Source organism: Symphalangus syndactylus, chromosome 7, assembly GCF_028878055.3.
Source record: "Symphalangus syndactylus isolate Jambi chromosome 7, NHGRI_mSymSyn1-v2.1_pri, whole genome shotgun sequence".
NCBI lineage: Eukaryota > Metazoa > Chordata > Mammalia > Primates > Hylobatidae > Symphalangus > Symphalangus syndactylus.
The window spans coordinates 11,076,836-11,096,619 of NC_072429.2; the positions used below are offsets into that span (position 1 = coordinate 11,076,836).

At 46.4% G+C, this 19,784-nt stretch overlaps 1 long non-coding RNA gene across 1 annotated transcript; it reads left to right on the top strand.

Annotated features, from left to right (window-relative positions):
* Nucleotides 1–16,838: 16,838 nt before the first annotated feature.
* On the top strand, nucleotides 16,839–19,492 carry LOC134737097 (uncharacterized). Its single transcript, XR_010121663.1, has 2 exons — nucleotides 16,839–16,885; nucleotides 18,799–19,492. It is a non-coding gene; the product is annotated as an uncharacterized lncRNA (long non-coding RNA).
* Nucleotides 19,493–19,784: the final 292 nt, after the last annotated feature.

A 19,784-nucleotide genomic window follows, 5' to 3' on the forward strand; every position in this document is an offset into this window, starting at 1 on the left:
ATGTTGACATCACCTCATAGGATTATTGTAGGGATAAAATGAGAGGAGGTTTCTAAAACCCCTAGTGCAGTGCAGGCACATACACAGCACATGTTCCTCTGCCATTTGGGCCGCCACAGCAGCTGATCTGCTGCTTTGTGCCAGACCCCTGGCCATGGTCTGAGCTGAATTGCATGAGGATGGACAGGAGGCTGGTGCCCACTGGGAAGGTGACTCCTTACTTTCCACATTGCTTCGGTTTGCATTTGTTCTCTAACACTCCCTCCCTCCTAGCCTTTGCTTATGTGGTTCCTCCTCTCCATATTTACTCACATGCCCATTCAACAATTATATACAGAATTTCTGACCCTGGTTTTATATTAGGCACTGTTCAAGGTGCTGGGAACGATACAACTGTGAATAAGACAGCTCTCACGCAGCTTGTATTCAAATCGGGAGAGAAATAAAGACAGTAACAGAAGGTATCTGCAATGGTGTGAAGTGCCCTGAAGAGTGTCAGGCATGGTGACTGGACAGTGTGACAGGGTGGGGATGGAGACAGTGAGGAATGGCAGGCCATAAAAACCAGCCCTGGCCAATGGATGCTGAATTGAACAGGAACAGGCTGGAGGTATCCCCAGGAATGAAGAATGAGACTCAGAAAGGAGGCAGGTCCCAGGGAGACCTCAGCCAGACCAGCCATAGGACAGGCTATCACCCTTCCTCTCTGCATGGGCTAGTTGGGCCTCCTTACAACATGGCTGCACAAGGCTCTAGCACATGTGTTCTAGTGAACCAGATGGGAGCTCCATCTCCTTTTATGACCGAGCCTTGGAAGTCACAGTGTGTCACTTCTGACACATTCTGTTGGTCAAGTTCCTAAGGTTGGCCCAAATTCAAGGGCACTCTACTTGTTAATGAGCGACGAGAATATGTAGATATGTTTGAAAACTACCACATCATGCCAGTCTTACTCTTTTGCCACTGATTGGTCAACAGGTCAACACTGATTGTGCAACCCATTTCTGGCCAATGAGACATAAAGGCAAGTCTCTTGCAGGTTTTCAAGCATGATTTTTCCTGCATAATAAGAGAGGATACTCCTTTTATGCCATCTTCTGTCCCTCTCTCGGGATACATTCATGATGCTTGCAGCTGCAGCAGCCAAATTGCAAGCTGCTAGAATAAGAGGGACAGAGTGGGAAATTGGGAAGAGCATGAGTCCTTGATGACATGGTTGAGCTATTGCCTCTACCTTGGAATCATTTAAGACCAGACACCTTGATATGTGAGAATAATAAACCCCTGCTGTATAAGCGCCTGTGCCTGCTGTTCCTTGCAGTTGACCATAAGCTAATACTGACTGGTGTAGGAATTCAAAGCACAGGCTTTGGAACAAGACCTTTCTTCCTTTTTTTTTTTTTTTTTTTTTTTGCGATGTAGTCTCACTCTATCACCCAGGCTGCAGTGGCACAATCTCGGCTCACTGCAAGCTCCACCTCCTGGGTTCACGCCATTCTCCTGCCTCAGCCTCCTGAGTAGCTGGGACTACAAGCGCCTGCCACCATGCCCAGCTAATTTTTTTTGTATTTTTAGTAGAGACGGGGTTGCACTGTGTTAGCCAGGATGGTCTCTCCTGACCTCGTGATCCGCCTGCCTCGGCCTCCCAATGTGCTGAGGATTACAGGCCTGAGCCTCCGTGCCCGGCTGGAACAAGACCTTTCTGTGTTTAAATTCTAGTCCTACATTTAGTCGCTATGTGATCTTGGGCAAACCACTTCACTCTGTGAGTCTCATTGAATAGTGAAGGGAATAACTCTGCCCTACCTCACTGGGATGTTGGGAGGATTAATGAGATCTTGTACAGAACACATGGCATAGCATTTGGCATGTAGTACATGCTCAACAAATTCCAGCTAATGATATGCAGTGATTTAAACCCACGTGGCAGGAGCTGTCGCTTTCATGATCTCAACAATTTCGTGAGATGTGGGTGTTTATATCCTTGTTTTGGAGACAGGGAAAGCGAGGGTTAGGAAGGTGAAGTGTCTTGCTGGAAGTCACACGGCTGGTGGGGGTGGAGCCAGGGTTTCCGGGTCTGGCTGGGTCCCCCTGTTCCTTCTCCACTTTGGTTTTGTTCTGACTCTTACTTTGTTTCCTGCAAAGCTGTCTCTGAGATCCATGGTTTGTACCATGTACCAAGCTTCCCACAGTCACCCTCCTCACCCATGCACTGCTGTCAACTCTATTCTGCTGTGTCCTGCCCAAAGCTGCCTTCTTCTTCCCAGCCCCGTGGGCACCACCCTGTTTCTCTCACTGGGCTCACTGCACTGCCTCTCAAGAGCTGGTTTGGAGTTTCTAGCAGGGGAACACAGCTACTCTTATACCCTTAACAGAAGAATGGTCCTCCTCTCTCAGGGAAGGTCGCTCCCTTTGACTGAGCATACAGCTTTGGGAGGGACACACGTGGAGGGTTGAGGGAGGAAGGGGACACCCGCCTAGCCAGCCAGATCAGCTGAATCAGCTTTGGCAATCCAGTGGGGTGATAGATGTCACAAGCAGATCACCCTCCATCGTGCAGTGTCTCTTGAATGGTCTCCTTGTGTCCACTTGTTGTCCTCTGGGTCCAGAGGATTCTTCCTAGAATCTAAATCAGCTTGCATCTCTCCAGTGGCTTCTCAATACTCTTGGAGTAAAGAGCAAACTCCCCGTGGAGGCCTCCCAGGCCTGCAGCCTCTGAGCCCTGCTGTGCTGTGACCGTCCCGCCGCAGCCTACCATGCCCCACACACTGGGCGTCTCCCTCTTCCCTCTGCCGGTTGCCACTCCCTCTTCTGGGCTCCCCAGAGGGCCACTTCCGCCCACTCCTGTCTCTGATCCCTCGTAACTTTATGCCACACAACTTTTCAGTTTCACCCTTCACTTGTTTCTTGAGTTTTTCTAAACCACATCCCCCCTCGCCTAGGCTGTGAGCTGTGTGTGGACACGGAAGCAGTGTAGCTTAGTGGATAGAAGGACGGGCTCTGGACTCAGATCAAATTCACGTCCCTGTTTACTACTCACTGTGGGCCCTCCCTACAGGCAAGGGACGTAGCTGTTTTCTGCCTTAGTTTCTTTGTACATAAAAAGAGGGTGATGAGAGAACCCATCTCATTGGGTTGCTGTGGAAATTAAATGAAGCAAATCCACATGATATTATTAGAGAGGAGCCTGGGTCATAAGCAGCACTTAACAAATACGAGTGACTTCTTATTCTGCTGGCTGCACCGCCCCTCCCACCTGTCACTGATTGCCCCTACCCACGCAGTAGGTGCTTAATTAGAACTTGCTGGATGAGGAATGAATGGATGATCTGCCTTGCTCCTTCCAATAGCCCTGTGCAGTGGGAAGGTGGGATTATTTCCCTCATTTTGCTGAGAAGGATTCAGCCCAGTGTGGGCTAGCAGCCTGCCTGTGGGCACAGAGCAAGCTGGGGGTGGAAGCAGCAGTTGAGCTCAAGCCTCTTGACTCCCAGCCAGGGTTCTGTCCATCATTCAGGGGTGGATGCAGTCCCAGGGAAACCCCGCTGAGGCCTCAGCCAGTCAGCAGCAGAGCACCAGGACTTGGCTGTCTTCTTCTTCAGGAGATGATAAGCCAAAATGCCAGAGGCCTTTGGCTTATCAAGATGTCCCTTTCTCCCTTTCTCCCTGGCTCGGGGTCAGCTGTGATTAGGAGGCGTCTAGCCCTGCCTGCAGATGTCCTTGGGGACCGAGCAGCCAGAAGCAGGTGGGTGCAGGCCCTGATCAGGAGGCACCCCATACCGAGACCCAGATTCCATAGCATTCCCTGAACAGCCGCAATGTGCCTGGCCCCATACTAAGAGTGCCTGGCCACCATGTGGCTCCTGCTCCCCCAGGTCCCTTCCCTCCTGCATAGGGCAAGCCTCTGAAACACAAATCTAACCTATTCCTCCTCTGCCCACACCTCCTCTGAGGTAGTGGGCTCTCCACCACCTCAGCTCCCTGGGCCTGGCATTCAAGGCACTTCTCCTTATTCATGGCCCTGTCGTTCTGAAACTCTTTTGTACTTGACCACTTGTCTGCGCTCTTAATGCCCATCTTCCTCCCCCAACACCTTAGGCTCTGTGTCTTGTTCACTGCTGTATCCACAGTGCCCCATGCAGTGTCAGGATCTTTTGGTGCTGTACGGATACTCACTTAATAAATGAATAAATGAATAAACAAACCTTCTGTCCCCTGACTACTGTCCAGTAACATCCCCTAAAGTGTCCCTGATGACTTGGTTTGGCTGTGTCCTCACCCAAATCTCATCTTGAATTTTAGTTCCCATAACTCCCATGTGTTGTGGGAGGGACCTGGTGGGAGGTAATTGAATTATGGAGGCAGTTACCTCCAGGCTGTTCTCATGTGACCTGATGGTTTTATAAGGGGCTTTTCTCCCTTTTGCTCAGCACTTCTCCTTCCTGAGGCCATGGGAAGAAGGACATGTTTGCTTCCTTTTCTGTTGTGATTGTAAGTTTCCTGAGGCCTCCTCAGTCATGCCGAACTGTCAGTTAGTTAAACTTCTTTCCTTTATAAATCACCCAGTCTCAGCTGGGCCTAGGTATAATTACCTCAGCTTGGCTCACGCCTGTAATCCCAGCACTTTGGGAGACTGAGGCAGGCGATCACGAGGTCAAGAGATTGAGACCATCCTGGCCAACATGGTGAAACCCTGTCTCTACTAAAAATACAAAAAAAAATTAGCTGGGCGTGGTGGCACGCACCTGTAGTCCCAGCTATTCGGGAGGCTGAGGCAAGAGAATCGTTTGAACCTGGGAGGCCAGGGTTGCAGTGAGCTGAGATCGTGCCATTACACTCCAGCCTGGGCAACAAGAGCGAAACTCGATCTCAAAAAAAAAAAATAAAATAAAATAAGTAAATAAACAAATAAATAAATAAATTACCCAGTCTTGGGTATGTCTTTATTAACAGCATGAGAACAGACTAACACACCTGCCATGCCCCAGTCCTGGGTTTTACACTTCAGCAATACCAATCCACACCTTGGCCAAGGCTGGTCTCTGCCTAGCATGACCTCCCTTTTGTGACCTATTCGTTGGTGAAGTCTCAGCTCTTTCTTGACCTTCCCTCGCCCTTCCTGCCCCACTGGCCCATCTTCCTGGTTCCTCCCTGCATTCTCCATGGCCTCCATCCCACACATGGTCTCCATCACAGGGCCATGGGAACCATTACTAACCTGGATCATGAGCTCCTGAAAAACCCACGTCTGATTCATCTCCTGAACCCCAGAACTGAGCCAGGTCCTTGGACAGTGTAGACACTTGGTAAACACTTGCAGACTCAGTCTTTCAGATGAACTAGTTTAATCCTCACACACCCTGAGGGGCAGGGGTTCTTTGTGTTGGAAAGTGTGCCTGCCACCAGTGAGCAGCAAGGATGCTGTTGGGCCGCAGGTGTAGAGTCCAATGGTGCAGGACTGAGGCCATGGAGCCAGGCAGACCTGGGTTTGAGTCTCGGCCCTGCCATGTGCCAACTGTGACCTCAGGATGGTTTTCCTCCTGCTCTGTGCCTCAGTTTGCCCACTTGTCAAATGTGGACACTAACAGGGTCTTTCTCATAGGGTTGTTAAGAGAGTTAAATGGGACAATTCTCGTAAAACACTTGGCAAAAAGTCTGGCACATAGTAAGTGCTCAATACATGTCTGCTGCTATTATTGTTGTTATCTTTTTTTGTTTTTGGTTTTTTTTTGTGACAAGGTCTTTCTTTGTCAACCAGCCTGGAGTGCAGTGGTGTGAACTCAGCTCACTGCAGTCTCAACCTCCTAAGATCAGCTTCCCAAGTAACTGGGACTACAGGTGCATAGCACCACACCTGGCTAGTTTTTATTTTTATTTTTTATTTTTTTGTAGAGAGGGCCTCCCTATGTTGCCCAGGCTGGCCTTGAACTCCTGGGCTCAAGCAATCCTCCCACCTCAACCTCCCAAAGCGCTGGGATTACAGGCAGGAGCCACCGTGCTCAGTCTGTTGTTTTTATCTTGCCTGCATGTCTTGTGCTGTCTTCCACCAACCAACTCAGTTACAGCTACACAGAGTAAACTTTGCCAGAAAATAGAAAACAACAGCCCGAACTCAGACTGTTTTTGACCTTTGGCTGCTAAGGCGAAGGACAGTGACATTTGGGATAAGCTCTGCCTATGGCTTTGATTGGAAGGCTGGGCAGTTGGCTCTCTAATGATGCTAGTGATCTCTGACTCTGGGGAGGAGTTGGGAGGAATAACATGGTTGCCTCTGCAGAGCTTTCCACAGCCCAGCCCAAACTGTCCCAGCAGCCACACCCCTAGGACCTGCCCCATCTGGGCAGCCAGGAGGTAAGGACACCCCACAGTGAAAACAGCACAAATGGAAATGACCTCTCTTACCAATAACAAAGCATTACCAGGCAAAACAGAGACTTTTTTGTGGGAACAGAAAACTGCATTTGGCAATCACCTGCTCTGTGGCTGGAGTTTTGATGTCCACGAGCTCTCCGATTTTCCCAACCACTGAGCCAAAGGACCTGTGGGAAAGACTGTTGGTGCTTGCCAAATAGCACATAGAGAGAAATTCCTGCACAACTCCAGGAACTCCTGCAAGTATTTGGGAGCCATGTGACTCATTCTGGCCAGTAGCTTGTGTGTGGAAGTAACATCGGTCACTTTTTGGCCAACGCAACTGAAAGCCAGTGTGCCCCCTCCATTCCTTTTCTTCTCCCTGCCCTGGTGACCTTGGAGAACACATGCCTTAGATGACAGAGTTGCAAGATGGAGCAGCACTGTGAGTGGGGATATGAGGGGCAAGTCACCTCTTTTATGTTAAGATATAGTTTGTTACCCCAACAAAACTTAGAGTAGTCCTGACTCCTGCAGCATTCTTTTTCTTGTTTCCAGATGAGGAAATAGAATCTTCCAAATTTGAAGCTGTTACCCCCCAAAAAAGAGGCTTGGTTTGTTCACCTGGTGAGTAACAAAGAACTCTCCATGAGAATACAGGTTTTCATCAATAGGAGTTTTATTACTTGTCACAAGTTAAAAAAAAAAGCACTGGGAATATTCTCCAAAGCAGTGTCTCCCCGAGGGAAAATTGTCACAAGTAAAAAAAAGCACTGGGAATATTCTCCAAAGCAGTGTCTCCCTGAGGGAAAATGAGCAGAGGGTTTTATGGAGTGATGGAGAGGGGAGAGGGTGCATCATCGCATGCAGAGGAGGGGTCCCAGTGGCACAGATGCAGTGAGTCCTCATGCCAGCACATAGGTCGCATGTTACGGCAGTGAAGCTATAGCTCCTCCATGGGTAAGACTTCAGCATGGTAGTGAGGAAAGTTCCCTTGGGTTTATCTCTAAGTTGCCGAGGTCTCTGTCAGATGCTGCTTCCAACTGACTAGGTGACAGCATTCCACATGGGGCTTGGGGAAAAACAGGCTGCAAGGCAGAAGGCTGTAAAACAGGCTGATTGCTCGAGTTGATTAAATTCCTATAGTCCCTGGAGACCCTCCCTGTCTGCTTACAAAATGATTTGCTCTAGATCATCCAACTAGCAAATGGCAGAGCTGGGAATGTGTTATTGGCAGTTGGACTTACATCTTTTTAAGACTCATTCCAAATCAGAATTTTACGTTTCTCTAGCTGAGGATCTGAAGTTGGGGTGAGTAAAGAAAGCACAGCCAGGGGTCTTGGGCAGTGGCCAGGTGAGACAGGGGAATCTAGGCAGATCCATCAGAGGACATAGGTGGGTGAGGGCTCCAGCCTCAGCCCAGGAAGTGGGGTTCAGACCTTGTACGGCGGACGCACCTGACAGCAATAACTCAACCATACCCTGAAAATGACCCTATGATCTAAGAAGAATGTCGGTTCAGAGTTTTGAGCTAGGGAATCCGGGAGTAGCCAACCCAGAGATTCACTCCTTATCTACAAAGAACATCTGAACCCCTGGCCCATTCCTTGGAATGAAGGCCATACAGGAGATGGAGGCCGTTTGTTTTGGGTTAAATAGAAGTTGCTAGGTAGAGTGTGCTAAGTGAAGATTGCTGTGTAAACTACATGTGTTTTACAAATCGCAGTGGTTCTCCTGTCCAGCCCACTGCCCTTAGACTATCCCATATGTAAGCCCTCAAAAAACCCTATGTGTTATTCACTGGCTTCAGGTCTCTTCTTCAGCCTCTTGGACATGGTGCCATCCCTATTGGACTCAACAAGGGTCCAGCACAACTGATCTGAAGCTCCAGCTCTGGATTAGAAGGAGGTTAAGGGAGGGTCTGTGGCTGTCTAAACATAAGCAGAATAAGCCCCCATATGGCTAAGGGATAAGATCGGCTCTTGCAAAGGTCATTTCCAGGGACAAGATGTCTCCCAAGTTCAAAGGAAAAATTTCAGATCTTAGAAATTCAATTATGAGTTTGAGGAGGGAGAAGAGGGGGCTGCCTAAGGAAAGTGTGCTGTAATAAGAATGTATCTGGTTTTCATTCCCATTTCTGGCACTGAGCTCCAAAAATCTTTGGAATTTTCTGAGTTCTAAAAGGGTCTTTGTTATGCTAATGAGGTGGGCCCCTAAATAGTTTTAGGATGGGGTTTGGTTACCAGAAAGATTAACCATGAGATTAGAGGGTTGGTATTTTGGACCAGCCCAAGCTCTGGGGAAGGAAGGGGGTTGGAGGCTGAGTTCAATCACACAGCCAGTGACTTAACCAGTCATGCATACAAAATCAAACCCTAATAAAAACTCTGGACACCAAGGCTTGGTGGAGCTTCCTAACTGGCAAACACACTGATGTGCCAGGAAAGCAATGTGTCTGGATTCCACAAGGAGAGGTCACAGAAGCTCTGCACCCCTCTCTTCAAACCTTGCCTTGTGCCACTTCACTCAGTTGGTCCTTCTCTGTATCCTTTGTGATTGTAATCTAGTATTTTCAATGAGTTCTATGAGAACTACTAAACCTGAGGGAGTCTGGGACCCGTGAATTTAGAGCTGGCTCTTTAGAAGTGTGAGCGGTACCTGAAACATGTGGCTGGCATCTGCAGTGGAGACAGTCATGTGATGTCCCGAGCTCTTAAACCCGTGAGTCTGATGCTAACTTCAAGACATTTAGTAGGTGTCAGAGTATTGGAGATAAATGAAGGGACAATTATTTGCCCATCTGGAAGAAGAGTTTGAACAGATAGTTTGTTTGCAAGGAGCCCAGAAAAAGAGATTAAGTGTCAGTGTCCTCACCCAGAGATGCCAGCATCTACTGCTTTTGGTGGGTCTTCCTTGCGTTGGTAATGGGAAGGACTTAGGTTCAGCTAAAAGACCCTAGCTACTGGGGACATCCAACCACTGTCTGTGCATTTCTTATAAGATCATCCTATCGGCAGGGCGTGGTGGCTCACGCCTGTAATCCGAGCACTTTGGGAGGCTGAGGCGGGCAGATCACGAGGTCAGGAGATCGAGACCATCCTGGCTAACACGGTGAAACCCCGTTTCTACTAAAAATACAAAAAAATTAGCTGGGCGCCATGGCGGGCGCCTATAGTCCCAGCTACTTGGGAGGCTGAGACAGGAAAATGGCGTGAACCCAGGAGGCGGAGCTTGCAGTGAGCCGAGATGGCGCCACTGCACTCCAGCCTGGATGAGAGAGCAAGACTCTGTCTCAAAAAAAAAAAAAAGATCATCTTTATCATCACCATTATATTATCATCACTATCACCCATCACCATCATCATCCCATCATCCTTGCTATTATCATCACCATCACCGTCACCATTATCAACATCACCATCATCATCACTGTCTTAGTCCATTTGTGCTACTATAAGAAAATGCCAAAGCCTGGGTAATTTATAAACAATAGAAATTTATTTCTTACAATACCAAAAGTTGGGAAATCCAAGATCAAAGCACCAGCAGGTTTGGTGTCTGGTGAGAGCCCAGTCTCCACTTCTAAGACGACACCTTGTTGCTCTATCCTCCAGAGCGAAGGAATGCCATGTCCTCACATGGTGGAAGCAATGGAAAGGGCAAAAAGAGGTGAATTCCCCTCATCAAGCCCTTTTACAAGGGCATCTAACTGCCATTCATGAGAGCAGAACCTTCATGACTCAATCACCTACCAAAAGCTACACCTCCCAATACTGTTGGATTAGAGATTAAGTTTGAACATAAATTTTGGTGAGGACAAAAACATTTAAAACATAGCAATCACTGTCACCATCACCATCCTCATCCTCAGCATCATCATCATCACCCTAATCAGTACCACCATCATTATCCTTATCACCATCACCATCATCACCGTTACCAACATTATCACCATCACCATCATCATCCTCACTATCATCATCCTCACCATCATCACTATCATCATCATCACCATAATTATAATCACCACAGTAATAATTATCATCATTCACCGTCACCATCATCATCCTCACCATCATCACTATCATCATCATCACCATAATTATAATCACCACAGTAATAATTATCATCATTCACCGTCACCATCATCATCCTCACCATCATCACTATCATCATCATCACCATAATTATAATCACCACAGTAATAATTATCATCATTCACCGTCACCGTCATCATCCTCACCATCATCATTATCATCATCACCACCATAATTATAATCACCACAGTAATAATTATCATCATTCACCATCACTATCATCATCCTCACCATCATCACTATCATCATCATCACCATAATTATAATCACCACAGTAATAATTATCATCATTCACCATCACTGTCATCATCCTCACCATCATCACTATCATCATTACCATAATTATAATCACCACAGTAATAATTATCATCATTCACCATCACTATCATCATCCTCACCATCATCACTATCATCATCATCACCATAATTATAATCACCACAGTAATAATTATCATCATTCACCGTCACCATCATCATCCTCACCATCATCATTATCATCATCACCACCATAATTATAATCACCACAGTAATAATTATCATCATTCACCATCACTGTCATCATCCTCACCATCATCATTATCATCATCACCACCATAATTATAATCACCACAGTAATAATTATCATCATTCACCATCACTATCATCATCCTCACCATCATCACTATCATCATCATCACCATAATTATAATCACCACAGTAATAATTATCATCATTCACCGTCACCATCATCATCCTCACCATCATCATTATCATCATCACCACCATAATTATAATCACCACAGTAATAATTATCATCATTCACCATCACTGTCATCATCCTCACCATCATCATTATCATCATCACCACCATAATTATAATCACCACAGTAATAATTATCATCATTCACCGTCACCATCATCATCCTCACCATCATCATTATCATCATCACCACCATAATTATAATCACCACAGTAATAATTATCATCATTCACCATCACTGTCATCATCCTCACCATCATCATTATCATCATCACCACCATAATTATAATCACCACAGTAATAATTATCATCATTCACCATCACTGTCATCATCCTCACCATCATCACTATCATCATCATCACCATAATTATAATCACCACAGTAATAATTATCATCATTCACCATCACTGTCATCATCCTCACCATCATCACTATCATCATCATCACCATAATTATAATCACCACAGTAATAATTATCATCATTCACCATCACTGTCATCATCCTCACCATCATCATTATCATCATCACCACCATAATTATAATCACCACAGTAATAATTATCATCATTCACCGTCACCATCATCATCCTCACCATCATCATTATCATCATCACCACCATAATTATAATCACCACAGTAATAATTATCATCATTCACCATCACTGTCATCATCCTCACCATCATCATTATCATCATCACCACCATAATTATAATCACCACAGTAATAATTATCATCATTCACCATCACTGTCATCATCCTCACCATCATCACTATCATCATCATCACCATAATTATAATCACCACAGTAATAATTATCATCATTCACCATCACTGTCATCATCCTTACCATCACCATTGTCATCCTCACCATCACCACCGTCACCATCATCATCCTCATTCTCACCATCACCATCACTGTCACCACCATCACCATCACCATGATCATCATCCTCACCATCACCATCACTAACATTGATCTAGTGCTTACCATGTGCCAGGTCCTCTCTTGAATTTCTGCCACACATTCCATAGCAGTCCAGTGAGGTGGAAACCATAGCTATCCTCATTTTACCTGAGGAACTTGAGGGCAGGAAAAGTGAAATGACTTCTCTGGTAAACACCAGTGAAAGTCCACTAGGATCTAAAGCCCAGGCTACCTCATTGCAGAGCCTGCGCTCACAGATACTGTCTCGTAAGCTGCCATGCGGAAGTCTTCCTGCTTCCTCCCCTTATCCAATTCCAGGCTGCTATAGACGGACTGTGTCTCACCCAGAATTCATGTGTTGAAGCCTTAACTCTCAGTGTGGCTGTATTTGGAGATATTAAGGAATTAATAAAGGCTAAACGAGGTGGTCGTAAGAATGGGTTTCTGATCCCGTAGGATTAGTTTCCTTACAAGAAGCAATACCAGAGCGCTGTTTCTCTGCACATGCTCAAAGAGGTCAGATGTGCACACAGTGAGATGGCGGCCATCTACAAGCCAGGAAGAGAGGTCTTACCAGAAAGTGACCATGTGGACACCTTGATCTCAGACTTCCAGCCTCCCGAACTGTGAGAAAACACATTTCTGTTGTTCAAGCCACCAGTCTGTTGTGTTTTGTTATAGCAGCCTGAGCAGACGAATACACAGGTAGACCCAGTAAAGGGAAGGAGATGGGGAGGGAAGTCTCGTTTCCCTGAGCACCTGCTTGTGGCTTGCCAAGTGCTGACTGATCTATCAGGCACATAGGCACAGACCTAAGGCCCACAGTACTTTCAGGGACCCTCAAAATATTTTAATTTCTAAAAAATCATAAGATAATTTTTTCACGAAAAAAAAAATTTCTAGGGCCCACAGACTTCTGCTATGGTAAGAAGGACCCATGAAGGCACAAGTACCTAGAGCTCATGGAATCATGATGAAGTCCTATGTATCCCTGGCTTGGACTGATTTTGATCAGGTACCAGCACACCATGGCCAGGGAGCCAAATCCAGCCTACTGCCTGTTTTTGTAAATACATATTGCCTATGGTTGCTTTTGTGCAACAAAGATAGAGTTGAGAAGTTGTGGCAGAGATTGTATGGCTTGCAAAGCCGAAAAGATGTACTCTCTGCTCCTTGGGAGAAAAAATATTGTCAACCCCTGCTTTATATTCATTAATTGAGTTAATCCATGCCCTGTGAGGCTAGGCATTTTATCCTTATTTTTCTAGATAAAAAAACTGAGGCTGAGCAAGGCGAAATGGCTTGTCGCAGATCCCATAGATTTGCAGCAACGAAATGTTGACTTCACAAAAAGCTCATGTTCTTTCTGTCACAACCAGGCCCAGCCAGGGTGTTTGTTTGGTCCCCTTCCTTCCTGAAATTGCCCTCTTTTCTTTCTAAATACACAGAATGAAACTGCAACAATTAAGGGAAACGTGTTACCACAATTAATTTCAGTTCAAGCAATATTTTCTGTGCCATGCGTGTTCCTGTACTTAGTGCCATCAATATAAAGACAAAGGGCCAGGCGTGGTGGCTCACGCCAATAATCCCAGCATTTTGGGAGGCCAAGGTGGGTGAATCGCTTGAGGCCAGGAGTTCAAGACCAGCTTGGGTAACATAGAGAGACCCCATCTCTACAAAAAATAAAAAATAAAAAATAAATTAGCTGGGCACGGCGGCGTGTGCCTGTATTCCCAGCTACTCGAGAGGCTGAACCAGGAGTATCACTTGAGCCCAGGAGCTGGAGGCTGCAGTGAGCTATGACGGTGCCACTGCACTCCAGCTCAGGTAATAGAGACCCTGTCTCTAAAATAATAATAATAATTTAATAATGATAAAGACAAAGAAGACATATCCTCTGGGGAATAGTATAGGACAGTGACTATAACATGAGTGTTAGTGCTGGCTGGAGTGGCCCTGATAAGCTGTTTCCCCTCTCTGAGCCTTGTGGCTTACTTTTCTAATAATGCAGCCAGCATGGTTATTAAGAGAGGGGCTCTGGAGGCAATAGACTAAAGCTTGAATCCTGTTGTGTAAACTCACCTGTTGTCTCCTCTGTAAAATTGAGATGCTAATAGCTCCTATCTCATAGAGTTGTTGTGAGAAGCAAAGGAACTAAACGTGAAAATGCCTTTGAATGCTGTCACAGAGGGGGAGCTTAATGATGATTAGCCGTTGTTGTTATTATTATTATTACGCACCAGGACCACTTAGATTTATTTTTATTTATCATTTATTTTTAATTTTTTAAATTTATTTATTTATTTATTATTTATTTTTGAGGTGGAGTCTCACTCTGTCACCCAGGCTGGAATGCAGTGGCATTATCTCGGCTCAACCTCCACCTCCCGGGCTCGAGTGATTCTCATGCCTCAGCCTCCTGAGCAGCTGGAACTACAAGAACATGCCACCATGCCTGGCCAATTTTTTGTATTTTGGTAGAGACGGGGTTTCACCATGTTGTCCAGGCTGGTCTCCAACTCCTGAGTTCAGGTGATCCACCCGCCTCAGCCTCTCAAAGTGCTGGGATTATACGGGGGTGAACCACCATGCCCGGCCAGACCACTTAGATTTCTGGGCTTGGTGAGAAGGCCTCACACTGGGGTCTGCTAGAGACTTGGGATCTAGTCCCGAGTGTTTCTGACTAGCTACGTGACTCTAGATAAGTCCCTTCCTCTCTCCAGACTTCAGTTTCTCCACACAATCACCAGTTAATCTCTACCCAGCATTAATTTTCCCTTTTCTTCTAGACTGTCCTCGCTGCTCTCTCCCTCCTAGGCCTTGTTTCCCTCGAGGACTGCCCGGGGTGGGGCCTGCCCTGTGGCCCCATTGCCCACTTGGTGACTGCCACTGTGGCCTGCCCTCCAGTGGCTCAGATGGGGACATCCTGGGTAAGGTCAGAATCCAGGTGCAGAGCCCACCAGAGCCCGGAAAGGCAAACAGGGAAGGAAATGAGAAGCTACAGGTTGTAGCTGACTTAGCACCAAGGTATACCTGTTTGCCCAGAGGATGAAACAGAACCCTCCAGAATTTGGAGATTAACCCTCCACAATGGGGAACCCAGATTAAGCGCGTCATAGCTCGTGGATGTGCAGTGCCGTGTACGGTTCACATAGCTCATTCGTAGCCAGGTCTCTTCCCTGTTCATGCCACTTGCTTCCTCAAACCCTCCTTCTCAGTGGGACCCTCCTTCAGGGTCTCCAAGTAGGTCTCCGAGGACCCTCCTTCTCAGTGGGAACCACATCTGAACCTGCTCCTGGTTTCCAGCTGCAGGGGCTGCCTCCTGCCCACCCACCTTCCTGGCTCTGTGCACCCAGCCACACTGGCCTCTTCTCTGTTTTCCTTGCTTGCACCACTGTGGCCGATAATTCCTCTTTTTAAAGGCTGGCCCCTTTCACCCTACTTCTCCGGGAGATCACCCTAGTGAAAGCAGCACTCCCCAGACACTCTTGATCTTGTTCTGTATTCTGCAGGGCACCTTGACTCTGGGAGTCTCCTATTTGTGTATTTATTGTCTGTCTCCCTGCCCCAGTGTAAGCTCCATGAGGCCAGGGCCCTTGTCCCTCCATTACCATTGCCTTTGCAGGGTCAGGGCAACACCTGGAGCATAGGAGGTGCCAGTCATAGCTGCTGAGGGACTGAATGAGTGCATTTACACACATCTTAAAACTGCATCTTTCCATCTTTTTTTTTTTTTTTTTTTTGGCAGAGTCTTGCTCTGTCACCCAGGCTGCAGTGCAGTGGCACGATCTCGGCTCACTGCAACATCTGTCTCCCAGGTTCTAAGTGATTCTGCTGCCTCAGCCTCCTGAGTAGCTGGGATTACAGGCACCTGACACCATGCCTGGCTAATTTTGTATTTTTAGTAGAGATGGGGTTTCACCATGTTGGCCAGGCTGGTCTCAAACTTCTGACCTCAGATGATCCACCCACCTCGCCTTCCCGAAATGCTGGGATTATAGGCGTGAGCCACCACACCCGGCCCCATCTTTCGTTTTTTTATGAGAGGAGGCTGAGGCCTGGGAGGAGCCATAATGTAGAGAGATTTTCTGAGGGAGCTGGCGGTGTGACTTGGATCCCAGGCCACATTGCAGAGAGGTTGAGGGAGGAACGCAAGCTTCGGAAACAGGCACCTGGGTGTGGGGCCTTCCTACGCTTTACTAGCTGTGTGACCTTGGGCAAGTGACTCACCTTCTCTGAGCCTCTCCTTTATCTGTGAAATCATCACTCAGGTGGGTGGTGTTCCAGGAAGATAGAATCTGATGAGTGAGTGTGAGTACGCTGTGTGCTGATGAGGGTGCGGGAATGGTGGTGTTGGTCTTGTTCATCCCAGACTCTGTGTTGCTTTGCCAGAGGTGGCCAAAAGGCTGTCACGGGTTACAGACCCTGCACCTGCCTAAAAAGCAACTCACAGCTCCACCTGCGGTCTTCTGGGAGTTTGCAACCATGACCTCTAAGAAAACATGAAGGACTCTGGGCTATATATTTTTTTAATTGTATAATAGTAAAATACATACAGCATTTATCATCTTAGCTATTTTCAAGTGTACAACTCAGTGGCATTAAGTACATTCACACTGTGTGCCTCCACCACCATCTCTCGCCAGAGCTCTTTTCACTCTCCCCTGCTGAAACTCTGCACCCATGAAACACTAACTCCCCATTCTCCTCCCCTCACAGCCCCTGGCAGCCGGCATTCTACTTCCTGTCTCTATGAGTTTGACTATTCCAGGTATGTCACGTAGGTGGAATTACAGTATTTGTTCTTTTGTGATGGGCTTATTTCACTCATAATGTCCTTATGGGCTTATTTCACTCATAACACATAATGTCCTCAAGGTCCATCCATGTAGCATGCATCAGAATTTCTTTCCTTTTTAAGACTGAGTACTATTCCATTGTGTATATGCCCCATATTGTTTATCCACTCATCTGTCCTTGGACATTCAGGTTGCTTCCACCTTTTGGCTATTGTGAGTAATGCTGCTATAAACATGGCTGTAGCTGGGAGCAGAGGCTCACATCTGTAATTCCAGTACTTTGGGAGGCTGAGGCGGGCGGATCACCTGAGGTCAGGAGTTCAATACCAGCCTGGCCAACATGGCGAAACCCTGTCTCTACTAAAAATACAAAAATTAGCCAGGCGTGGTGGCAGGCGCCTGTAATGCCAGCTATTCGGGAGGCTGAGGCAGAAGAATTGCTTGAACCCGAGAGGCAGAGGTTGCAGTGAGCTGAGATTACGCCATTGCACTCCAATCTTGGTGACAAGAGTGAAACTCCATCTCAAAAAATGTATAAATAAATAAATAAACATGGCTGTACAAATAGCCCTTTGAGGCCCTGCTTTCAATTCTTTCGAATAAATACCCAGAAGTGAAATTGCTGGATCATATGGTAATTCTATTTTTAATTTTTTGAGGAACAGCCATACTGTTTTACACAGAGGCTGCACAATTTTCCATTCCCATCGATGGTACACAAGGGTTCCAATTTCTCCATATCCACACCAACATTTCTTATTTTCTATTTTTTTGATAGTAGCCATCTTAATGGGTGTGAGGTGATATCTCATTGTGGTTTTGATTTGCGTTTCCTTAGTGATTAGTGATGTTGAGTTTCTTTGCATGTGCTTGTTGGACATATGAATATCTTCTTTGGAGAAATGTGTATTCAAGTCCTTTGCCCATTTTTTAATTGGGTTGTTTTGCTGTCATTGAATCATAGTTGTTTATATATTTTGGTTATTAACTCCTCATCAGATATGTGATAGGCAAATACTCTCTCTAATTCCATAGGTTGCCTTTTCACTTGGTTGATTCTGTCCTTAGATGCATAGAACTTTTATGTTTTGATGTAGTCCAAGTTATCTATTTTTACTTTTGTTGCTTGTGCTTTTGATGTCATAGCCAAGAAAACACTGCCAAATCCAATGTCATAAAGCTTTTCCCCTGTGTGTTCTTCTAAGAGTTTTATAGTTCTAGACTATTTTAAAAGCCAAAAAAAAAAAAGAAAGAAAAAAAACATGGTAAAATATAAAGCGATCTCAGTGCAGCTTGGAGCCCTCTGACTCAGATTCCCAAAGCCAAGAGTCTTGTGACTGGAGATCATTTGTGTCCAGTTTCCGGGCAGAGCAGTGCAAGGCAGGCAGTGGGCATGCCGTCCAAGAGCTCCTTAAGTGCCTTGGTTTTCCCATCAGTAAAATGTACCTGCTTCATGGATTTGTGAGGATCAAATGAGAAGGAATGTAAAGCAACTGGCCCTTACTGAGTGTCTGAGGCCCTGATGGTTCTGAGCTGTTCAGGGCCTCAGCTGGGTCACCAAGAGAACTCTCGAAGATTTTAGAACAGCCCCATCTCTGCAAGCAATTCTTCCACGAAAGTGCGGCCCAATAATAAAAAAAGGAATTCTCAACTTTACAAACAGCACTAGAAAAGATTAAAGAGGATATGATTCCTAACCCACTGAACACTTGTTCGTGCCCATTTTCCCTCCATCCTCAGCCAGCCCAAAGGGCTCCAGCCCCTTCCTCACCCAGCCGCACCGAATGCCCTCCACCCAGCAGGTACACGTTCTCCTCCCTCCTCCACTCTCTGCATACAGATGAACTACTTTCTGATGTGCTGTTTTCTTTGCCCTTTTTCCTAGGCCTGGATCATATAAAGCTCTCTTGAGACCTGGAGAAGCAGCAATGGCAAAACCAGCATTGTCTATGGGAGAGGCTAGGATGTAAAAACAATCCAGGTTAGTAAGTTTAAAAACATCCAGTCAGCCCAGGCACGGTGGCTCAAGCCTGTAATCCTAGCACTTTGGGAGGCCGAAGCGGGTGGATCACCAGGTCAGGAGTTCGAGACCATCCTGACCAACATGGTGAAACCCCGTCTCTACTAAAAATACAAAAAAATTAGCTTAGCGTGGTGACAGGCGCCTGTAGTCCCAGCTACTTGGGAGGCTGAGGCAGGAGAATGGCGTGAACCCGGGAGGCGGAGCTTGCAGTAAGCTGAGATGGCACCACTGCACTCCAGCCAGGGGGACACAGCCAGACTCCGCCTCAAAAAAAAAAAAAAAAAAAAATCCAATCAGTCAACATGGGTGAAGTTTGAAAACATTGTGCTGAGAAAAGGAGCCAGTCACAAAAGCCCACTTACGAGATGAAAGTCCAGAACAGGCAAATCTAGAGAGACAAAGTAGATTGTTGGCTACCTGGGGCAGGGGTGACAGCTAAGGGGTACAGGGTTTCTTTTTGGGGTGATGAAAATATTCTAAAACTGATTGTGATCATGGATACACAGCTCTGTGAATGCACTGAAAATGATTAAACTGTACACTTTAAATGGGCAAACTGGATGATGATACGGTTTGGCTGTGTCCCCACCCAAATCTCTTCTTGAATTGTAGCTCCCGTAATTCCCATGTGGTGTGGGAGGGACCTGGTGGGAGATAATTGAACCATGGTGGGAGGGTTCCCCCGTACTGTTCTCATGGGAGTGAATAAGTCTCATGCGATCTGATGATTTTATAAGGGGAAACCCTTCGCACTTGACTCTCATTCTCTCTTGTCTGCCGCCATGTAAGACCTGCCTTTCACCTGCCACCATGATTGTGAGGTCTCCCCAGCCATGAGGAACTGTGAG